This window comes from Gracilinanus agilis, unplaced genomic scaffold (assembly GCF_016433145.1).
Source record: "Gracilinanus agilis isolate LMUSP501 unplaced genomic scaffold, AgileGrace unplaced_scaffold18489, whole genome shotgun sequence".
Taxonomy (NCBI): domain Eukaryota; kingdom Metazoa; phylum Chordata; class Mammalia; order Didelphimorphia; family Didelphidae; genus Gracilinanus; species Gracilinanus agilis.
Window position 1 is genome coordinate 1 of NW_025349682.1, and position 8,611 is coordinate 8,611.

The window sequence follows — 8,611 nt, forward strand, 5'->3', positions numbered from 1 at the left end:
ATTATATATACATATGTATAATAAAAATTTATATTTTAAAAGATGAGTTAGGCTCACGTTTTCCTCCATTTATATCTCTAGTAATTATTTTTCATTTCTAAATTAGGATTTTCTATTTGTCTTTTTCTTTTAAGTCAGTACTTTGTCTCTATATGTGATTTTGCTTAATCTACTTTAAGTCAATCGTATTTCAACAGGTTTCCTTCCCCCTCCCCCCCAACCATTCTTTAACTCTTTTCCTCATTTGGAAGTTTTAATTAACTTACTAATTTCTTTTTCTTCATTATATTTAATGATCTAATTCCCTCCCTTTTTTCCCTCTTCTTTTTTTCCCTTCTTACTTAGATATTTAATTCAAAATCTCCTCTCTTCTTTTCCCTTCCAAATTCTTTTACTATTTTTTCTTTTTATGTTCTTTTTTTCCTCCTAAGAAAGATTTCTTGACCTTGCTGTCTTCATTAATTCATTTTCTTCTATTTTAAACCTTTATTCTTTTATCCAAGGTCTATGTAGTTAGAATTAAAGCTCCTAAGGAACCAAATTTGAGTTTACTAATCTAATTTCTGTGTTATTTTCTTCACTTCTTTTTAAAATATTAAGTCTTCCCTTTTATAAGCATAATTTCAACAGGGAGGCAAGGACTCCAGAGTAGAAATTTCCCAATATTACAAATTAAGAAGTCCGATGTTGCTTCCTGCCCCTTATATATATATTTTTCTCATTTGCCATGCAATCTACTCTCTATGCCCCTCCTACTCTTTTGAATGTGGGTTCTCCCCTAGAACCCAAACTTCCCTTCAGAGGCAGGATGTAGTCCACAGAGGCAGAAGTGGACTCTGTTGTATCAACTCCCAAAGAGGTTTTACTCTCTTGTAAAGTCCCAATTTGCCAATATAGACTATTTCTTTCCCTCCATGGAAGTGTTCTTTAGTGGTATCCCACCAATCCAGATCTCAATGAATCAAGGTCTCCTTTATTTTCCTGGTTTCAGTCCTTCCTATTAGCCACCTCATTCATTCTCCAGTACTTACTTTTTGCTGAGAGACTAAAGGAAATAGCTCTCCTTTATTATTTAATATGACTTGATGAGAGTACATCATTTATTCACCTAAATCCTGCACTTTTCTTTTCTTTTATGCATCTTCCCACTGAGCATTTCAATCCCAGACACTACATTATTCATCTGCACAGCAAATGTGGTTTATATCATTTCAGGTCTGCTTTTCCATTATGACTTCTCCTGTTTCTTTAAGTTCTGCTTTCATCTTGTTTCCTTTGTGTGTTTTTAGAAAGAAATCTCTTAATGCTTGCTTAATGTTGATTCTTCTTTTTGAACCCAATAGTTATATTTCTTTTTCTAGAGTTTTTTTTTCCATTTAATAGTCTGCAGAAATGGGGCAATATATATTGTTACTTTTAATTTCCTTGGTCGTTTGTATTTATTTACCTTCCTTATGCCTCCATTTTTAGTGTTTGCAAGTGAAATAATTTGCTTATTCCTGCTGCTTCAAATGCCTCTTTTTGTTGAATATCTTCTTTTTTTTCACTCATGATTAGCTTCATGTTTATAAAGTATGTCATTTTGGGTGGCATCTTGAGCTTCTTTGTTTTTCAGAATTTATCATTTCATTCCTTTCTATGGTTTCCAGTGGATGCAAATGAGGCTTTTATTAATCAATTTTCCTTGCTTTTATATTTGAAGAACTTCCCCTTGGTCTCTTGCAAAATTTGATGTTTATTCTTGGAATTGTTCTGGTTAAGCACTGATTAAATTAGCAACTTGTTGGATATGGGTTGGGCGCCAAAGAACAAGATGGAGTAAAAGGTTCAAAGACAAGCTTTACTTTCAGTGGCTGAAGAATTAAAACAGGGGAAGTTTTCAGGACCAAGTAATGGATTTGCTTTTAGACATACTAAACTTGATTTGGGAGTAAGTGGAAAGATCTACTGGCCAGGAGGAGAAGTGGTACTGGAGTGAAGGTAAGAAGAAGTCAAAAGAAGATGCAGACAGTAATTATCTTTGTAGGAGGTATTATTGAAACTGTGGGAGAGTTAAAGAGAGGAACCTTGGGGAATCCCCACATTTAACAAGTGGGAGGAGGAAGAGAAGGTACAACGGATCATGTCTGGGGCATTGGACAGATGCTTAGATTCCTAAAAGCATACATACCATGTTAGAGCCTGGAGGAACTACCAAAGGAATCCTGTCTAACCCACTCATTTTACTGATGAAGAAATGAAGCATTCATACATGTATGGGAAAACATGTAAGTCTACAGAGAAGTCTAGAGACTTTATTCCCATCTTCTGTCTCTTGTCTATCCCCCACAGGAGAATATAGTAACCATTACATTAATTATTCTTGGCCCCAGTATTAAGTGCCTACTAGAAGTTCACAGAACTTTTCTTATCTAGGCTACTATTCAAGAGATAATGTTCCAGCTGTGTGACCCTGGGCAAGTCACTTCACTCCCATTGCCTAGCCCTTACCACTCTTCTGCCTTGGAGCCAATATACAGTATTGATTCCAAGATGGAAGGTAAGGGTTTAAAAAAAAAGAGGTAATGTCACTTTAATGGAAAATTTAAGAAGCTAAATTTAAAAAAAATGACTAGGAAACAATGCAATGAGATTATATCAATTTTATATGCATTATTGTGATTTTTGTGCATTATATGTCTGAGAATTTATCAGTGATGAGAAGGGGGATAAAAAACACATAGCTCATTTTAAAGGACTAGATCAGTGATGGCCTTTGGGCCAGATGCAGCCCAAATGTGGCCCCCTGAAATGTTCTATTCGTCTGTGCAACATCATTCCTAATCTGACGAATACGATGAGTAGGATACAATACAATAAAACTTCTAGAGTTGCCTTAGAAACAAACTGAGAGATGAGCATTTCCTTTCCTTTGGCCCCCTCTTTAAAAAGTTTGCCCTTCACTGGACTAGATAATGGAATTTCATTGAATATGAGCCCAATTCCTCATATGAGGAAATCTATAACTTGGGGAGAAAAGTATGGTAGAGAATATTTGGGTAGATGAGAAATAGACATTGTACTGTTGTGGGAATAACTTAAAGAATACCCAGTCAAAAAGAAGAAATATATAAGAAAAAGAGGTAATAAATTTAAACAGACATAGGCTGTAGTTGCCATTTGAGGGCTTCAATTAGCTTGATATTTGTTATCTTTCTAGGTTAAAGGCAGAGCAACTCACTGTGCTTTAATGGTAATTTCATTCTTCAAAAGGAGGGGCAAGGAATGGGTCTGATTCTGACTAATAAAGAGGCACCTGTAAAAGCAGAAATCGTGGAAACCTTGGGAGAAAGTTGCTAGTTTAGCAAACAAGGGAAATGATATGAGTATAACATACCCAGATTTCAGCAAAGTATTTTACAAAATCTCTCAAAAATGCCCCATGGACAAATAGAGAGATGTTTGAAAAGGTCTAAAAGCAGTGCCCTTTTCCTGGCTTTAATACCCCAACTCTACCTGTTTGCTAGACATTAAAGAGGGAAATAAAGTCATTGAGTAAATAAAGTTAATTTTTTAATTGAGTAAATAAAGTTAAGCTGTACTCACTGGAGGGCCAATTGTTCCTGGTCCACCCAAAGGTCCTACAATTCCTGGTAAACCTGCCTCTCCTTGGTCCCCAGGTTCTCCAGGAGGTCCTCTATCTCCTATGTTTCCCTGAAACATAACAACAAAAATAAAAGCAAAGGGGGTGGGTCAAGAGAAAGAACTATAATATTGCATTACATATTTATTGCATTGGTGTATCCCTGGTTTTAACTATACTAGAAATATTTTATCACCTTTGCTCCATCTTTTCCTTGAAGACCATCTTCTCCAGGAGTTCCTGGTTCACCCTAATTTGTGTGAGAAAAAGAAAATTAAAAAAATTTCTTTATTAACATTGCTAAGGCAGGTATTTTAACTGAAAAAAATTGCTTGTGGACATGCAATGTGCTTAAGACAGTGCTTGGTGCATTATAAGCACTATATAAACGTTCCTATTATTATTGTCAAATGATTCTAATACTTCCAATATATTACATTTTGAGTGTTTCTGTGTCCAATGACGTGCACAACCCGTATATGAATGAAAAATTTAAAAAACTTAGCTCTTGGGGGCAGCTGGGTGACTCAGTGGATTGAGAGCCAGGCCTAAAGATGAGAGGTCCTGGGTTTAAATGAGGCCTCAGACACTTCCCAGCTGTGTGACCCTGGGCAAGTCACTTTATGCCCATTGTCTAGCCCTTACCTCTCTCCTGCCTTGGAACCAATCCACTGTGTTGATTCTAAGAATGTAAGGGTTAAAAAAAATTTTTTTTTTAAACTTGGCTCTTTAAGAAACAGTTTTCTCTATAGAACTCACAGAAATGTATATCAGAAGACATTCTAGACAGACATCATTGGATCATGGTATTATAGACTTTGAGCTGTAAGAGATCTCAGTGTCCATCAGACCCAGGCCCCCTCATTTTATAGTTGAGGATACTTAGGCAGAGAAAGGTTTTTGTAACTTTCCTTCAGTCACAGAGTTAGTCAGGATTTGAAAAGGGACCTAAACCCAGCTTCTCTTGACTCTAAGTGAAATATTTTGTCCACTACTCTATGTTAAAAAATAATACAAGTGAAAAAAATACAAATGGATCTTTCCTCCTCCTTCCTGATCTAATCAAAGGTGAATTCAAATTCATCAATATTTTCTACTTGGGTTAACAAAAGTGAAAAGAAAAAATAGAAAAGGAAGAGAAAAGGAAAGAGAAGGAGATATGGAAGGAATAGGAAAATGAAATCAGACATAAAAAATGAACTAGATTGAATTTTCTCTAATGTTTTTTCTTTTTAAACAGATAAATGGAAACTGAGACATTCTTTAAAAATTCAAAATGGAATTCAGTCAACAAGCATTTATCGAACATCTACTATGAACCAGGAGTTGTGCTGAGGATACTAAGACAAAAATGGGACAATCCCTGCCCTCAAGCTTATTACCTTTATGTATAATTATGTAGACTGGAAATAGTAACTCTAGGATCTTCCTTAGACAGATCTCTGTATGAGGCTTTGTTCTATTATGATAATAACATGAACACAAATTGAGTTCGCAGTGGCCTGAAAAGAATTTGTTTTGTATTGAATAGTTCTGACATGTGAGAAAAGGAATGTGTTTTCTAAAAAATATAGTTATAGAGATACATCTTTAATGGGAAATTAATATTAATAATTTAGTAAGTCAGTCCGAGTTTATCCTATCTGATCTTGAAAATGAAATAACAAACCAGGTTCCAATTACTGCTGTGTCAGTGTTGAGGATGAAAGATATTTTGGATAAAGAAGAGAGGATAAAATGAACTCCTTTCAAAGTAGCATAACTAAGCACTATCCAATTGTCCCTGGGACGAATAATTTTAGCAATGCCTAAAGTTTTCTGGTATGTTAATTAATTAAACCCCTGACGAAGAAGAGAGAAAGGAAACAACATTTATTAAATACCTTGTATGTAACAGGCACTGAGCTAAGCACTTTACTAATATTATATAATTGATTCTCATAGAAACTCTGAGGGAGGGACAGGTACTATCATTATTTCCCTTTTATAGTTGAAGAAACTGAATTGGATAGAGATTAAGTGACTTGTTCAGAGTTATACAACTAGGATATTTCTGAGGTTGGATTTAAATTTTGGTCTTCCTGACTCCAGTGTAATATCCAATGCATTACCTAGCTGCCTCTCAGCTCATTATTATTATTATTTTTTATCAATATTCCATTTGGATTGGTCAACAATTTACTTCCACAGTTTAGAATCAGAATCTCATAGTATTTTAGAGCTGAAATGAAGCTTAGTAATCATCTTGTCCAATTCCCTAATTTTACAGATGAATACATAGAAGTAATTTTGTTAGTATATGTCATTCCTTTTCCATATTAGGAAAAATTCCATAGATCAGATAAATTGGGCAAAAGATCTGAATGCATGTCTAGAGTTCTAAAAGCTACTAAATTACAGCTGGACAGTGTTAGCAATGTAAAGCATGCTTTTAGAAATTATGAAATATGGCCAACATTATTTTACAATGAATCAGAGAAGTTTGTCGTGTTATTTGATTGAAATGGACATGCTGGCAGCCTTCGCATCTTTGAAATAGACAACTTAATGCATCACATGGATTTTGATTGGACGCTCACCCTTAATCCTGGTTCTCCAGATCCTCCAACACTGCCTGCTGGTCCAGGGTCTCCCTGAAGTACATAATAAAAACGAACAATTCCTGAATCATTAAAATCATCCCTTGTCATGATGAGCTTGTCATCAGGGAGACAGGTAGAAATCTGATGTATTCGCCCCTTCTTTTGACTGTTTTCCTTTTCCCACTTTTCTTGAAATTTCTGGTTAAGAATTTGCCAAGCAGGACAATTCTACAGAGCTTAGTGGACAGGATAAGCAACAGATACGTGAAAGTTACCTTGGCACCTGGCTCTCCTTGTGGACCGGGCTCTCCCTCAATGCCTGGAGGTCCCTAAAAGAGGAGGTTATGATATTTTATTCATTTATAAAAAAATGTAAACAATCAAATGTAATGGACTTCTTTACTAGTAGCAATTCAACGATCCAGGACAATTCCAAGGGACTGAGGAGAAAGAATGCAATTTGCAATCAGAGAAAGAATTGTGGGAGTAAAAACACAGAAGAAAAACATATGATTGATCACATGGTTTGATAGGTACATGATTGAGGATGCAGATTCTAAATGATCACTCTATTGTAAATATTAATTCTATAGAAATAGGCTTTGAACAATGACACATGTAAAACCCAGTGGAATTGCTTGTCAGCTCAAAGAGGGTGAGGGAAGAGGGGCGGGAAAGAACATGAATCATGAAACCCTGGAAAAATATTCTAAAAAAATAAAGAAATTCAAAATACAAAATAAATAAATAAAAAAGATAAGGAACTGTTAGAACTGCTTTTTATGCTATTTCTATTTATTCCAGATTAAACATTGATCCAATTTTCAATTATTATTATTATTTTTTAAACCCTTACCTTCTGTCTTGGAGTCAATACTGTATGTTGGCTCCAAGGCAGAAGAGTGGTAAGGGTGGGCAATGGGGGTCAAGTGACTTGCTCAGGGTCACACAGCCAGGAAGTGTCTAAGGCCAGATTTGAACCTAGGACCTCCTGTCTCTAGGCTTGGCTTTCAATCCACTGAGCCACCCTGCTGCCCCCTTCAATGATTATTTTCTGACATTTTGTGACCCATGTTCTCTCCCTTCCCCCTCCCCAAGAGGGCAGGTAATACATGGTGTACATATGTTATCACACATTTCATATTTTCATGTTCACCATGTTGGGAAAGAAGACACATCTTTTACAATAGAGAAAAATTCATGGAGGAAATAAAGTGAAGGATAATATGATTCAAAAATAAAATAAAATAAGTATAAGCTTCTCTTCAATAACCACAATAATCCATTGCCTAAGAGAATTTGGTGCTTACGAGCTAAAAGATTAAAGAATGCTCATGTATAACATTTGCTCTTTTAACAACAGCTTCTTTAAATACTACAGGAAAGAAGTATGAGACACAGTGTCTTCCGAGTGCCTTCTGAGGCACTTCCCCAAAAAGCCTCTGGTTGAGCAAACACTTCAGGAAACTGTAGACACTGCTAGAATGGTACATCCTATGGACAATTTCATGACTTAAAGAAAAGGTCATAAACATTTCGTGTCCTGTTGCCATAGAATTCCTTTAGAGAATTAGGCAGTTACTTTTTGTCTGGTTTAAGTTTTTAAAAAACCCTTGCCTTCTTCATTAGTACCAATTTTAAGACAGAAGAGTGGCAAGAGCTAGGAAATCAGGGTTAAGGGACATATTGAGGAATGGTTTGAGACCAGATTTGAAACCGGGTCCTCCTGCCTTCCAAGCCTGGTGCTCTGTCCATTGTATTTTACTTAGCTGCCACTTGTATAAGTTTTTATACTTGTCTTTAAATTCATATTGTTAAGGATCCAGGCTTTCAGGAAGAACTCCAGAAATCACTGTAAATCCCATCTCTTCTCTGCCTTAGAAAATAGTATTCAGGAATTGTGTAATCAAAAAATTGATTGATCTATGACTAACTTGGTGATAAGCCTCTCCTTACTGAATTTTTGTTGTTTAGTCATTTCTGTCAGGTATGACACTTCAAGACTCTATTTGGAGCTTTATTGTCAAAGATGCTGGAGTCCTTTGCCATTTCCTTCTCCAGCTCATTTCATAGATAAAGAAATGAAGAAAACAGGGTTGAATGACTTGCCCAGGGTCACATAATTAGGAAGTTGCCTGAGGCTGCATTTGAACCCAGGAGGTCTCAACTCCAGGTCTGGTTATCAATCCACTGTGCTACCTAGAAGTCCCAAGATCTGAGTTCTAACCCAAACTCTGACAGTTACTAGTTGTGTGACTCTGGGCAAATCATTTAACCTCTGTCTGCCTCAGTCTCCTCAAATGTAAAATGGTGATGATGATAATAGTACCTATAACTCAGGTTAGTTGTGAGGATCAATGAGATAATATCTGTAAAAGCAGTATATAATATATAGTATATATTATAT

The 8,611-nt window shown here is 35.8% G+C and overlaps 1 long non-coding RNA gene across 1 annotated transcript; it reads right to left on the bottom strand.

The window, feature by feature from the left end:
* Positions 1-3,605: 3,605 nt before the first annotated feature.
* On the bottom strand, positions 3,606-6,535 carry LOC123254246. Its single transcript, XR_006506662.1, has 4 exons — positions 6,480-6,535; positions 6,202-6,255; positions 3,819-3,872; positions 3,606-3,693 (listed from the first exon to the last, which is right to left on the bottom strand). It is a non-coding gene; the product is annotated as an uncharacterized LOC123254246 (long non-coding RNA).
* Positions 6,536-8,611: the final 2,076 nt, after the last annotated feature.